Here is a 14,301-nt window from a genome sequence, read left to right on the forward strand (position 1 = left end):
ATGTAGATGGATGGAAAATAGTGTAAAAAACCAATTCAGCAATATAAATATATCCTTTTTGAATAATAAATAATCTCAAAGTAATTGAAGATTCTATACAATCTAACCATTTCTGGGAACATTTGAACAAACTTAACAAACAACTTTCAGAGTTCTCTATCCAAAAGGACATTAAACCACTTCTCAATATTGTTGTCCATAACAAACAACAACACGATGGACATTAAACCACTTCTCCAACTATTGTTGTCCCTATAACAATAACAAGAACAAACAGCTGAAAACATATACATGATCAAATACAAATCTTAGAATCGCTATTACAGACTACCAAAACCCTCTAGATTCTCCAATTACATTGAATAACCTACATGACAAAATACCAACCCTCCAAACCAAAAAGGTTTGGATATCCTCAATAAAATGATCAAATATACAGACCACAAACTCAATTGGCTATACTTAAACTCTGTAACATCATCCTCAGCTCTGGCATCTTCCCCAATATTTGGAACCAAGGACAGAACACCCCAATGTTACTCTAATAACTACCGGGGGATATGCGTCAACAGAAACCTTGGGAAAATCCTCTGCATTTTCATTAACAACATCGTACATTTCCTCAGTGAAAACAATATACTGTGCAAATGTCAAATTGGATTTTACCAAATTACCGTACGACAGACCATGTATTCACCCTGCACACCTAAGTGACAAACAAACAAGCCAAAACAAAGACAAAGTCTTCTCATGCTTTGTTGATTTAAAAAGCTTTTTGACTCAATTTGGCATGAGTCTGTTATACAAATTGATGGAAAGTGGTTTTGGGGAAAAACATACAACATTATAAAATCCATGTACACAAATAACAGGTGTGCAGTTAAAACAGGGCTGTGGAGTACAGCTTGAGCCCCACCCTTTTTACCTTTTATTTTACTAGGCAAGTCAGTTAAGAACAAATTCTTATTTTCAATGATGGCCTAGGAACAGTGGGTTAACTGCCTGTTCAGGGGCAGAACAACAGATTTGTACCTTGTCAGCTTGGGGATTTGTACCTTGTCAGCTTGGGGATTTGAACTTGCAACCTTCACAGTTGCTGGTCAATGCTCTAACCACTAGGCTACCCTGCCGCCCCACCCTCTTCAACATACTGTATATCAACAAATTATCAAGGGCACTAGAACAGTCTGCAGCACCCGGCCTCACCCTACTAGAATGTAAAGTCAAATGTCTACTGTTTGCTGATGATCTAGTGCTTTTGTCCCCAACCAAGTAGGGCTTATAGCAGCACCTAGATCTTCTGCACAGATTCTGTCAAACCTGGGCCCTGACACTAAATCTCAGTAAGTCAAAAATAATGGTGTTCCAAAAAATATCCAGTTGCCAGGACCACAAATACAAATTCCATCTAGACACCATTGTCCTAGAGCACACAAAAAACTATACATACCTCGGCCTAAACATCAGCGCCACAGGTAACTTCCGCAATGCTGTGAATGATCTGAAAGACAAGGCAAGAAGGGCCTTCTACGCCATCAAAAGGAACATAAATTCAACATACCAATTAGGATTTGGCTAAAAATACTTGAATCAGTTATATAACCCATTGCCCTTGATGGTTGGGAGATCTGGTTCCGCTGACCAACCAATAATTCACAAAATGGGACAAACACCAAATTGAGACGCTACATGCAGAATTCCGCAAAAATCTCCTCAGTTTCCAACGTAAAACGCCAAACAATGCATGCAGAGCAGAATTAGACGATACCCGCTAATTATCAAAATCCAGAAATGAGACGTTAAATTCTACAACCACCTAAAAGGAAGCGATTCCCAAACCTTCCACATAAAGAGATATTAACCTGAAGAAGAGTCTCTAAACAAGCTGGTCCTGGGGCTCTGTTCACAAACACAAACAGACCCACAGAGCACCAGGACAGCAACACAATTAGCCCCAACCAAATCATGAGAAAACAAAAGATAATTCCTTCCAATGTGTCAAGTAATTAACAAAAACATTTGCAAACTAGAATATTTGACCCTTAACAGAGAGTACCCAGTGGCAGAATACCTGTCCACTTTGACTGACCCAAACTAAAGGAAAGCTTTAACTATGTACAGACTCCGTGAGCACAGCCTTGCTATTCGAGAGGCCGCAATAGGCAGACCTGGCTCCCAAAGAGAAGACAGCCTATGTGCTCACTGCCCACAAAACGAGGTGGAAAATGAGCTGCACTTTCTAACCTGACAAATGTATGACCACATTAGAGACACGTATTTCCCTCAGATTACACAGAGCCACAAAGAATTGGAAAACAAATCCATTCTTGATAAGCTCCCATATATATTAGGTGAAATACTAAAGTGTGCCACCACAGCAAGACTATTTGTGACCTGTTGCCAAAAGGAAAAGGCTACCAGTGGAGCACAAACACCATTTAAATACAACTTATATTTATCTGTTTATTTATCTTCACTTTCATACTTCAACTATTTGCGCATTGCTACAACACTGTACATATCCAATAATATAACATTTGAAATGTCTATTATTTTACACATTTTGTAAGTGTAATGTACACGGTCAATTTCTGATTGTTTAATTCCATTTTGTTTAATGTCTATTCCACTTGCTTTGGCAATGTAAACATACAGTATGTTTCCCATGCCAAAAAGCCCTTTAATATAGATAGACAGTAGTGAGAAAGAGAAAAAACAGACCGGAGAGAGAGATGCAGATCAGAGAGAGAGAGAGAAACAGACTGGAGAGAGAGATTTAGGGATGCAGAGCAGAGAGAGAGAGATAAACATACCAGAGAGGGAGACATACAGATCAGAGAGAGAAACAGACAAGAGAGGGAGAGAGAGACACAGATCAGAGAGAGAAACAGACAAGAGAGGGAGAGGGAGACATACAGATCAGAGAGAGAGAGAGAGAAACAGACCGGAGAGAGAGAGAGGGATGCAGAGCAGAGAGAGAGAGAAACAGACCGGACAGACCAGAGAGAGAGAGAAACAGACCGGAGAGAGATGCAGAGCAGAGAGAGAGAAAACGGACCAGAGAGGGAGAGAGGGAGACATACAGATCAGGAGAAAACAGACAAGAGGGGAGAGGATGCAGAGCAGAGATACAGGACCAGAGAGGGAGAGAGGGAGACATACAGATCAGAGAGAAACAGACAAGAGGGGAGAGACAGATACAGATGCAGAGCAGAGAGAGAGAGAGAAACAGACCGGAGAGAGAGAGGGATGCAGAGCAGAGAGAGAAACAGACCGGAGAGAGAGAGAAGGATGCAAAGCAGAGAGAGAAAACCCAGAGAGGGGGAGAGGAGACATACAGATCAGAGAGAGAAACAGACAAGAGAGGGAGAGAGACATACAGATCAGAGAGAGAAGAGAGAACAGACCGGAGAGAGAGAGGGGATGCAGAGCAGAGAGAGAGAAACAGACCGGAGAGAGAGAGAGAGAAGGATGCAGAGCAGAGAGAGAGAGAAACCAGAGAGGGAGAGGGGGACATACAGATCAGAGAGAGAGAAACAGACCGGAGAGAGAGACATACAGATCAGAGAGAGAAACAGACCGTAGAGAGAGAGAGGGATGCAGAGCAGAGAGAGGAGAGGGGAGAGGGAGACATACAGATCAGAGAGAGACAAGAGAGGGAGAGGGAGAGAGAGACATACAGATCAGAGAGAGAGAAACAGACCGGAGAGAGAGAGAGGGATGCAGAGCAGAGAGAGAGAGAGAGAGAAACGGACCAGAGAGAGAGGATGCAGAGCAGAGAGAGAGAGAGAGAGAACAGACTGGAGAGAGAGAGAGATGCAGATCAGAGAGAGAAGAGAAACCTACCAGAGAGGGAGACCTAGAGAGAAAACAGACAGAGAGGAGACATACAGATCAGAGAGAGAAACAGACAAGAGAGGGAGAGGGAGACATACAGATCAGAGAGAGAGAGAGAGAAACAGACCGGAGAGAGAGAGAGGGATGCAGAGCAGAGAGAGAGAGAGAGGGAGAGAGAGAAACGGACCAGAGAGGGAGAGAGGGAGACATACAGATCAGAGAGAGAGAGAGAAACAGACCGGAGAGAGAGACATACAGATCAGAGAGAGAAACAGACCGTAGAGAGAGAGAGGGATGCAGAGCAGAGAGAGAGAGAAACAGACCGGAGAGAGGGAGACATACAGATCAGAGAGAGAAACAGACAAGAGAGGGAGACATACAGATCAGAGAGAGAGAGAAACAGACCGGAGAGAGAGAGAGGGATGCAGAGCAGAGAGGGAGAGAGAGAAACGGACCAGAGAGAGAGGGGGATGCAGAGCAGAGAGAGAGAGAGAGAGAGAAACAGACCGGGGAGAGAGAGAGGGATGCAGAGCAGAGAGAGAGAGAGAGAAACGGACCAGAGAGGGAGACATACAGATCAGAGAGAGAAACAGACAAGAGAGGGAGACATACAGACCGGAGAGAGAGAGAGAGAAACAGACCGGAGAGGAGAGAGGGATGCAGAGCAGAGAGAGAGAAACGGACCAGAGAGAGGGAGGATGCAGAGCAGAGAGAGAGAGAGAGACAGACCGAGAGAGAGAGAGAGAGAGATGCAGAGCAGAGAGAGAAGAGACAGAGAGAGAGAGAGAGAGAGAGATACAGAGAGAGAGAGGGGATGCAGAGCAGAGAGAACAGAGCAGGGAGAGAGAGAAACGGACCAGAGAGAGAGGGGGATGCAGAGCAGAGAGAGAGAGAAACAGGAGAGAGGGATGCAGAGCAGAGAGAGAGAGAGAGAAACGGACCAGAGAGGGAGACATACAGATCAGAGAGAGAAACAGACAAGAGAGGGAGACATACAGACCGGAGAGAGAGAGAGAGAGAAACAGACCGGAGAGGGAGAGAGGGGATGCAGAGCAGAGAGAGAGAAACGGACCAGAGAGAGGGAGGGATGCAGAGCAGAGAGAGAGAGGGATGCAGAGCAGAGAGAGAGAGAGAGAGAAACAGACCAGAGAGAGAGAGAGAGAGAGAGAGAGAGAGAGAGAGAGAGAGAGAGAGAGAGAGAGAGAGAGAGATGCAGAGAGAGAGAGAGAGGAGATGCAGAGAGAGAGAGAGAGGATGCAGAGCAGAGAGAGAGAGAGGGATGCAGAGCAGAGAGAGAGAGAGGGATGCAGAGCAGAGAGAGAGAGAGGGATGCAGAGCAGAGAGAGAGAGAGGGATGCAGAGCAGAGAGAGAGAGAGGGAGACATACAGATCAGAGAGAGAAACAGACAAGATAGGGAGAGGGAGAGAGAGACATACAGATCAGAGAGAGGGAGAGAAACAGACCGGAGAGAGAGAGAGAGAGATGCAGAGCAGAGAGAGAGAGAGAAACGGACCAGAGAGGGAGACATACAGATCAGAGAGAGAGAAACATTCCAGAGAGGGAGACATACAGATCAGAGAGAGAGACATACAGATCAGAGAGAGAGAGAGAGAAACAGACCGGAGAGAGAGAGAGAGATAGAGGGATGCAGAGCAGAGAGAGAGAGAGAAACGGACCAGAGAGGGAGAGAGGGATGCAGAGCAGAGAGAGAGAGAGAGAAACAGACTGGAGAGAGAGAGAGGGATGTAGAGCAGAGAGAGAGAGAGAGAGAAACGGACCAGAGAGGGAGAGAGGGAGACATACAGATCAGAGAGAGAGAAACAGAACAGAGAGAGAGGGATGCAGAGCAGAGAGAGAGAGAAAAACGGACCAGAGAGGGAGAGAGGGAGACATACAGATCAGAGAGAGAGAGAAACAGACCGGAGAGAGAGAGAGGGATGCAGAGCAGAGAGAGAGAGAGAAACATACCAGAGAGGGAGAGAGGGAGACATACAGATCAGAGAGAGAAACATACCAGAGAGGGAGACATACAGATCAGAGAGAGAGAAACATACCAGAGAGGGAGACATACAGATCAGAGAGAGAAACAGACAAGAGAGGGAGACATACAGATCAGAGAGAGTGAGAGAAACAGACCGGAGAGAGAGAGAGAGGGATGCAGAGCAGAGAGATCAGAGAGGGAGACATACAGATCAGAGAGAGAGAAACATACCAGAGAGGGAGACATACAGATCAGAGAGAGAAACAGACAAGAGAGGGAGACATACAGATCAGAGAGAGAGAGAGAGGGATGCATAGCAGAGAGAGATAGAGAGGAACGGACCAGAGAGGGAGAGAGGGAGACATACAGATCAGAGAGAGAGAGAGGGATGCAGAGCAGAGAGAGAGAGAGAAACATACCAGAGAGGGAGACATACAGATCAGAGAGAGAAACAGACAAGAGAGGGAGACATACAGATCAGAGAGACAAACAGACAAGAGAGGGAGAGAGAGACATACAGATCAGAGAGAGAAACAGACAAGAGAGGAGAGAGAGACACAGATCAGAGAGAGAAACAGACAAGAGAGGGAGAGAGAGTCATACAGATCAGAGAGAGAGAAACAGACAAGAGAGGGAGAGAGAGACACAGATCAGAGAGAGAAACAGACAAGAGAGAGAGAGAGAGACACAGATCAGAGAGAGAAACAGACAAGAGAGAGAGAAACAGACAAGAGAGAGAGAGAGAAACAGACAAGAGAGGGAGACATACAGATCAGAGAGAGAGAGAGAGAAACAGACAAGAGAGGGAGACATACAGATCAGAGAGAGAGAGAGAGAGAGAAACAGACAAGAGAGGGAGACATACAGATCAGAGAGAGAAACAGACAAGAGAGGGAGAGAGAGACATGCAGATCAGAGAGAGAGATACAGACAAGAGAGGGAGACATACAGACCAGAGAGGGAGAGAGAGGGATGCAGAGCAGAGAGAGAGAGAGAGAAACAGACCCGAGAGGGAGGGATGCAGAGCAGAGAGAGTGAGAGAAACAGACAAGAGAGGGAGAGAGAAACATACAGGTCAGAGAGAGAGAGAGAAACATACAGATCAGAGAGAGAGAGAGAAACATACAGATCAGAGAGAGAGAGAGAAAACATACAGATCAGAGAGAAACATACAGATCAGAGAGAGAGAAACATACAGATCAGAGAGAGAGAAACATACAGATCAGAGAGAGAGAGAGAAACATACAGATCAGAGAGAGACATACAGATCAGAGAGAAACATACAGATCAGAGAGAAACATACAGATCAGAGAGAGAGGGAGAAACATACAGATCAGAGAGAAACATACAGATCAGAGAGAGAGAGAGAAACATACAGATCAGAGAGAAACATACAGATCAGAGAGAAACATACAGATCAGAGAGAAACATACAGATCAGAGAGAGACATACAGATCAGAGAGAGAGGGAGAAACATACAGATCAGAGAGAAACATACAGATCAGAGAGAGAGAGAGAAACATACAGATCAGAGAGAGAGAGAAACATACAGATCAGAGAGAGAAACATACAGATCAGAGAGAGAACATACAGATCAGAGAGAGACATACAGATCAGAGAGAGAGAGAGAAACATACAGATCAGAGAGAAACATACAGATCAGAGAGAGAGGAGAAACATACAGATCAGAGAGAAACATACAGATCAGAGAGAGAAACATACAGATCAGAGAACATACAGATCAGAGAGAGGGAGAAACATACAGATCAGAGAGAGAGAGAAAAACATACAGATCAGAGAGAGAGAGAAACATACAGATCAGAGAGAGACATACAGATCAGAGAGAGAGGGAGAGAGAGGATGCAGAGCAGAGAAAAAATACTTGAATCAGTATCATGTTTATTGTACATTTTTTATTGTTCATTTCACTTTTATTTATTATCTATTTCACTTGCTCTGACAATGTAAATGTTCCCATGCCAGTAAAGCCCTTTGAATTGAAATTGAATTGAGAGAGCGAAAGTGAGAAAGACAGCGAAAGAGGGAGAATATATTTGATTGCATTCTCCAGGCCATCAACACCTTTTGAATGTCATGTAATTGGGAGAAAGAGAGGGAGAGAGGATGGACCATTTTGGCAAATAGATGGGCAGCACTCTCTGGTCTATCCCATGATCCTGCGGCAATAATTAACACGAGATCAGTGGTCGATTCTCCTTGACAGCGACCCTGCCCCAGGCTCTTCCTGCTTTTATCCACCCAGCATGGGAATCATTGACCGGCCGCTCAGACTAGATTAAAATGGAACCAGAAACAGACAAGCTATCAGATGTAGGGGACGGACAGAAAGAATTCAGGCTATGCCGCATATATCCATTAGCTCATGTATTTTCCACCTCTTCCACTTCGATGAGTACATATTGTAATTCAGTCACAGCACACAGAAGTGTATTCATCATGCAGGATGATAGTTTAATGTGGTACTGGTTGATGGTTTGATGTTTCGTGATGGTTAACTTACGCCATAGAATAGATTTTTTTAACAGGACATAACTTTCATTAATTACTATTCCAAACAAATTAAACTTCTCCGCGTGACCATTGACTTGTTCAGCAGAGTCTTGTCACAGTAAAACGTCCAGTATAGTACTGCAGTTTAATCTAGAACTGCAGCAGTCATGACAACCGTTTCAAATGGTGACAGAGGTTTGCCCTGTCTTGCCCGAGGCACTGTGAATTCCAATGCCCCACTGAGAGTGTACTTGTTCATTCACTGTGAGTAACATGGCTGATGTGGGCTACCAATGGCTGATGTTGGCTACCGGTGACCATGCTTGACACAATGCTGTGGAGCAGGCTTGCTTTGAAGCATAACCAACATGTGCTTATGTTCAGAATGCCTCTAAGCAAGTGAAACGCACACACACATACATATTCGCACACACACACACACACACACACTGTAAACATAGGTTTGAGGAAAGGTCAGTGTTCAACTCAGGATGACAGGACATTAGAAGTAATCATCGTTTCCATGGAGACAGTGCTGGAGACAGGTTCTTGCTCCTAACCAGAGTTCCATTCTGTACAGAGGCAGTATGACTACTGTTTTCTGTCTCTGTGTCTGTGTCTGTGATGGGGTAGAATGCTTTTTTCAGTTGTTTGGATGTTTTCTGAGACAAGAAGAGAGCTTTCACTTCCATGTTTTTTTCTTGAGCCTCTGATTTTGCCTTGACTGTGCTCCTGCTGTCTGCCCTGGCTGTGACGGAGTGCCATGGAAACCAAAACGGGGTGCGTCACCCCACCCGCATGCCCCGCCTCATCCCAGCATTTATCCCAGGATCAATGGATGGCCGGCACCACGGAAACTGGTGAATTAGCCCAATAGATTAGAGGAAGGTCTGAAAACAAGTGCTGCAGTTTGTATCAATACTTATTTTTGGAATGACAGCTTGAGCCAGTCTGCTGCTGAATCGTGCCCAGCCGAAATCTACTAGAGAAACCACTACTACCTCTGTCTACGCCACTGAGAGGACAGCAGCAGTGTGACATTTCTCTTCCACTTTTGAGTTCGATTGGGACGCTAAGAAGATAAATATCTGCTTTTGGTAGTCTTTTTTGTCAGCTTTTTTTTACATATTTTTATCCCAAACCGTTATCTAGAGTGGACTTCCAGTGACAGCAGATACTTCATATGAGGACCTATTTATAGTAGTCTGCAGATTGGACATAGCCTTTTGGTAACCAGCAGCCACTACTTCAGCTTGGCTTGTGCTGGCGCTTCTGTTCCTGACGAATATCAACCCCATCAAAACACAGAACCTCTCTCTGGTTCCGTGAGGCTCAGGCTTGGCTAACAGTTAACAACAAACGGTGAGGAGCTGCAGGTGAGAGAACGCCAGAACCCTGGATGAGCAGGGCGCCCACCCGGAGTGGGGTGGGGAAGAGGCACCACAGACACCATCACAGACCCAGGAGATGACAGATCCCATGGGGCAGGAGAACCAGGGACCACCAGCCCCCTGTCCAGAGGTGGTGGTGGTGGGGGAAAAACACCCAAAAACCAAGACGACCACCAACATTCACACACCAGGGACCTTGGGCACCCCACACCAGCGCCCCTCTGTGAACCACCGGCACAACGAGGGAGCAGAGGTTGTGCACCGCGCCTCTCAGTTCAACATGGAGGGCTTGGAGGACTTTGAGGAGTTTGTGTTGAATTTTGACGATTATGACCTGCTTGAATCCATCCATGACCACCTGGGGTCCCCTGAGGACACAGTCCCCCTGGAGCCCGACCATGACCAGCTGGGATCCCCTGAGAACCCAGAACCCTTGGGACCCATCAGTAAGTACCAGGCCCCCCCCCCCCTTAGGGAAGTAATGTGTGGCCATGGAAGAATGGGAAAATTAGCATTACATTGATCTTCATTTAGGCTAGGGTAACTGTATAAGGAAATGACAATTATACATACATTATGTTGCTGCTTGTTACTCTGCTAGTTACTCTGCTAGTTACTCTGCTAGTTACTCTGCTAGTTACTCTGGCAGAGTTCTATAAAATGTGACTGTATGGTTTAATCACGAATGAGGAGTCAGTGTGTGATAACCTTTTTTGTTTGGTATACTGTTTCCAGATAAGGTTCTTATTTATCAATATTAGAACGTTTTATTCTCAGATGCATGGGTCTCATTCAAGCATGTCTGATGTAAAGTGTAACTGTTGATATATCTAGTTACTATTTGCTTAATTGTTTTGTTTTTTCATTGACATACACTGAATTTTTGGAAACACATTATTGCAGCATTTCCCAAACTCTGTCCTCGGTACACCAAGGGTTACACTTTTAGTCGTGTCCCCCCCCCCAACACTACACAGCTGATTCAAATGATCAAAGCTTGAAGATTAGTTGATTCTTTTTAATCAGCTGTGTAGTGCTCGGCCAAAATGTGCAGCCCTTGGGATCCTGAGAAGCACGTTGGGGAAACCCTGTATTATTGGTACACTTAATGGTTTCCCTTGGCTATAAACACTGTATCTCTGTTTACAGACGCGCGTCATCATTCCCATTCACTAATGTACTTCAGAGCAACTCCAACATTCCAGTAATATTACTTAGCTGTTTCCGTACTAACGAGTGTGAGTCTGACGTGATGGAATAGCACTCTGCCCTTTTGGTGGAAAGCCCTGACATTGGCAATTGATTGGGGAGAATTCAGAGTTGTTTTCATTGATTTGTATGTAGAAACAAACACAAGCTAATTAATGCCAATGCTTGGTTGGCCTGGCAATGGTGGTGTGGAAATCAAAGCTCTCTCAAGTCCTGGGTCATGGGTGAATTGGCACTCTCTCTACCTCTCGCCGTTCTCTGCTAACCTATTGATCGTTTGGCCCTGGGGGGCCTCTCCACTTACTGGACTGGAAAGATATCCCATTGACAAACTGTACGGCTCTTTTTCTGACTACCATTGGATTGGGACACACTGGTATTCTGCAGTAGTGCTGTGAGGGGTAGCTAGGTGCTGGTCACGATGGCATTGTAGCAAAGAGGAGGCTGTTGGGAGGAGCTATACGAGGATCGGCTCATTGTAATGGCTGGAATGTAATTCATGTAAAGGTATCAAACATATGGAAACCACATGTTTGACTCCGTTCCAATAATTCCAAACCATGCATTACAATGAGCCCTTCCTCATATAGCTCCTCCCACCAGCTTCCTCTGATGTAGCGCTGCTGTACAACGATGGATAGAATGGACATGAAGGACAAGCTCCTTAAGATCTCCTCCTCCTCAGAGACACAGACAGACAGACAGACAGACAGACAGACAGACAGACAGACAGACAGACAGACAGACAGACAGACAGACAGACAGACAGACAGACAGACAGACAGACAGACAGACAGACAGACAGACAGACAGACAGACAGACAGACAGACAGACAGACAGACAGACAGACAGACAGACAGACAGACAGACAGACAGACAGACAGAAGACAGGACAGACAGACAGGGGACAGACAGAAAGACAGACAGACAGACAGACAGACAGACAGACAGACAGACAGACAGACAGACAGACAGAGAGAGGGGAGACAGGAAGAGGAGAAAGAAACAGGACAGAGAGAGGGGGACAGGAAAGGTAGAAAGAGGACAGAGAGGGTCGGGGAAACAGGACAGGGACAGGAAAGGTAGAAAGAGAGAGAGAGGGGGTCGGGGAAACAGGACAGAGAGAGGGGGACAGGAAAGGTAGAAAGAGAGAGAGAGAGGGCGGGGAAACAGGACAGAGAGAGGGGGGGACAGGAAAGGTAGAAAGAGAGAGAGAAACAGGACAGAGAGAGGGGACAGGAAAGGTAGAAAGAGAGAGAGAGAGGGAAACAGGACAGAGGAGGGGGACAGGAAAGGTAGAAAGAGAGAGAGAGAGGGGGTGGGGAAACAGGACAGGAAACAGGACAGAAAGAGGAGAGGGGGGCGGGGGAAACAGGACAGAGGTAGAAGGGGACAGGAAAGGTAGAAAGAGAGAGGAGGGGGGCGGGGAAACAGGACAGAGAGGAGGGGACAGGAAAGGTAGAGAGAGAGAGAGAGAGAGAGAGAGGGGCGGGGAAACAGGACAGAGAAAGGGGGGATGGGCAGGACAATTTGGCTTGAGGGTCTGCTATACAAATTCATGAAAGCGTTGTTGGGGGGGCATATGACATTATAAAATCAATGTACTCAAACAACAAGTGTGCAGTTAAAATTGGCAATAAACACACAGATGTCTTTCCTCAGGGCCATGAGATGAAACAGGGATGCAGCTTGAGCCCCACCCTCCTCAACATGTATATCAATGACTTGGCAAGGGCTAATTAACTAGAACAGTCTGTAGCCCCCAGCCTCACCCTACTGGAAAGGCCGGGTGTCTAGTGTTTGCAGATGATCTGCTGCTACTGTTCCAAAACAAGAGGGCCTACAGCAGCATCTAGATCTTCTGCATAGATTCTGCACAGACTTGAGCCATGACAGTGAATCTCAGTAACACAAAAATAATGCTGTTCCAAAAAAAATCCAGTAGCCAAGACAACAAATACATATTCTATCTAGACACTGTTGCCCTACAGCACACAAAGAATTACACCTACCTCAGCCTAAACATTGAAACCACACGTAACTTTCTCTAGGTTGTGATCGATCTAAGAAACAAGGCAAGATGGGCCTTCTATACCATCAAAATGAACATAAAACTCAACACCCCAATTAAATCCTTGACTATGTACATACCCGGTCAGAATAGTATTGCTTTTGAGAAAGGCTGCTATAGGAATGCCTGGCTCTAGAGAGGACCGGCTATGTGCCCACTGCCACAAAATTAGGTGGAAACTGGGCTACATTTCTTTTTATTATTTTTTATTGTTTCTCTCAATTTCGTGGTATCCAATTGGTAGTTCGCCTCTCCCGTACGGTCCCGGGAGAGGCAAAGCTCGAGAGCCGTGCGTCCTCCGAAACACAACCCAGCCAAGCCGCACTGCTTCTTGAGACCATGCCTGCATAACCCGGAAGCCAGCCGCGCCAATGTGTCGGAGGAAACACAGTACACCTGACGACCATGTCAGCATGCATTGCACGCGGTCCACCACAGGAGTCGCTAGAGCGCGATGGGACAAGAAGATCCCTGCCAGCCAAACCCTCCCCTAACCCGGACGACGCTGAGCCAACTGTGCGCCGCTCCATGGGTCTCCCGGTCACCGCCGGCTGCGACAGAGCCTGGACTCAAACCCAGAATCTCTAGTGGCACAGTTAACACCGGGATTGAGCTACATTTCTTAACCTCTTGCCAAATGTATGACCACATTAGAGACACACTTCCCACAGTTCACACAGACCCACAAATAATTTTAAAACAAATCAAACATTCCTAAACTCCCATATCTGTTGTAAATACTGCAGTGTGCCGTCACAACAGCACGATGTGTGGTCCGTTACCATGACAACAGAGCAACCAGAGGAGCACAAACAACACTGTAAATACAAACTACATTCCGCTTCTCTATGGTCCCTTTCGTACTTCAACGACTTGCACATTGTCACAACACTGTACATACACAATTATATAACATTTGAAATGTCTATATTATTTAATAACTTTTGTGAGTGTGATGTTTACTGATCATGTTTTCTTGTTTATTTCCTTCTTGTTTGTCTATTCCATTTGCTTTGGCATTGTAATCATATTTTTCCCATGCCGATAAAGCCCTTTTGAATTTAATTATGCAAGAGGGAGTGAGACAGAGGATGTATAATCTAGTTGATGGCTCTGTATAGATGAGCCATATTGTTTATACGTTACACCTATGTATAGGGGTTACCTTAGGGACACAACCAGCCCCAGGGATTTTTATTTATTTAAGTAGGCAAGTCGGTTACAAACAAATTCTTGTTTATAAGGACAGGCTACTCCTTCCTCTCTGTCAGAGAATTGAACCCCGGTCTCCCACGTGAC

The 14,301-nt window shown here is 45.7% G+C and overlaps 1 pseudogene; it reads left to right on the forward strand.

Moving 5' to 3' along the window:
• The first annotated feature begins 9,478 nt into the window (after positions 1-9,478).
• The window catches only part of LOC124044234, a 29,999-nt pseudogene continuing 25,176 nt past the window's right edge, over positions 9,479-14,301 (forward strand).

This window comes from Oncorhynchus gorbuscha, linkage group LG09 (assembly GCF_021184085.1).
Source record: "Oncorhynchus gorbuscha isolate QuinsamMale2020 ecotype Even-year linkage group LG09, OgorEven_v1.0, whole genome shotgun sequence".
NCBI lineage: Eukaryota > Metazoa > Chordata > Actinopteri > Salmoniformes > Salmonidae > Oncorhynchus > Oncorhynchus gorbuscha.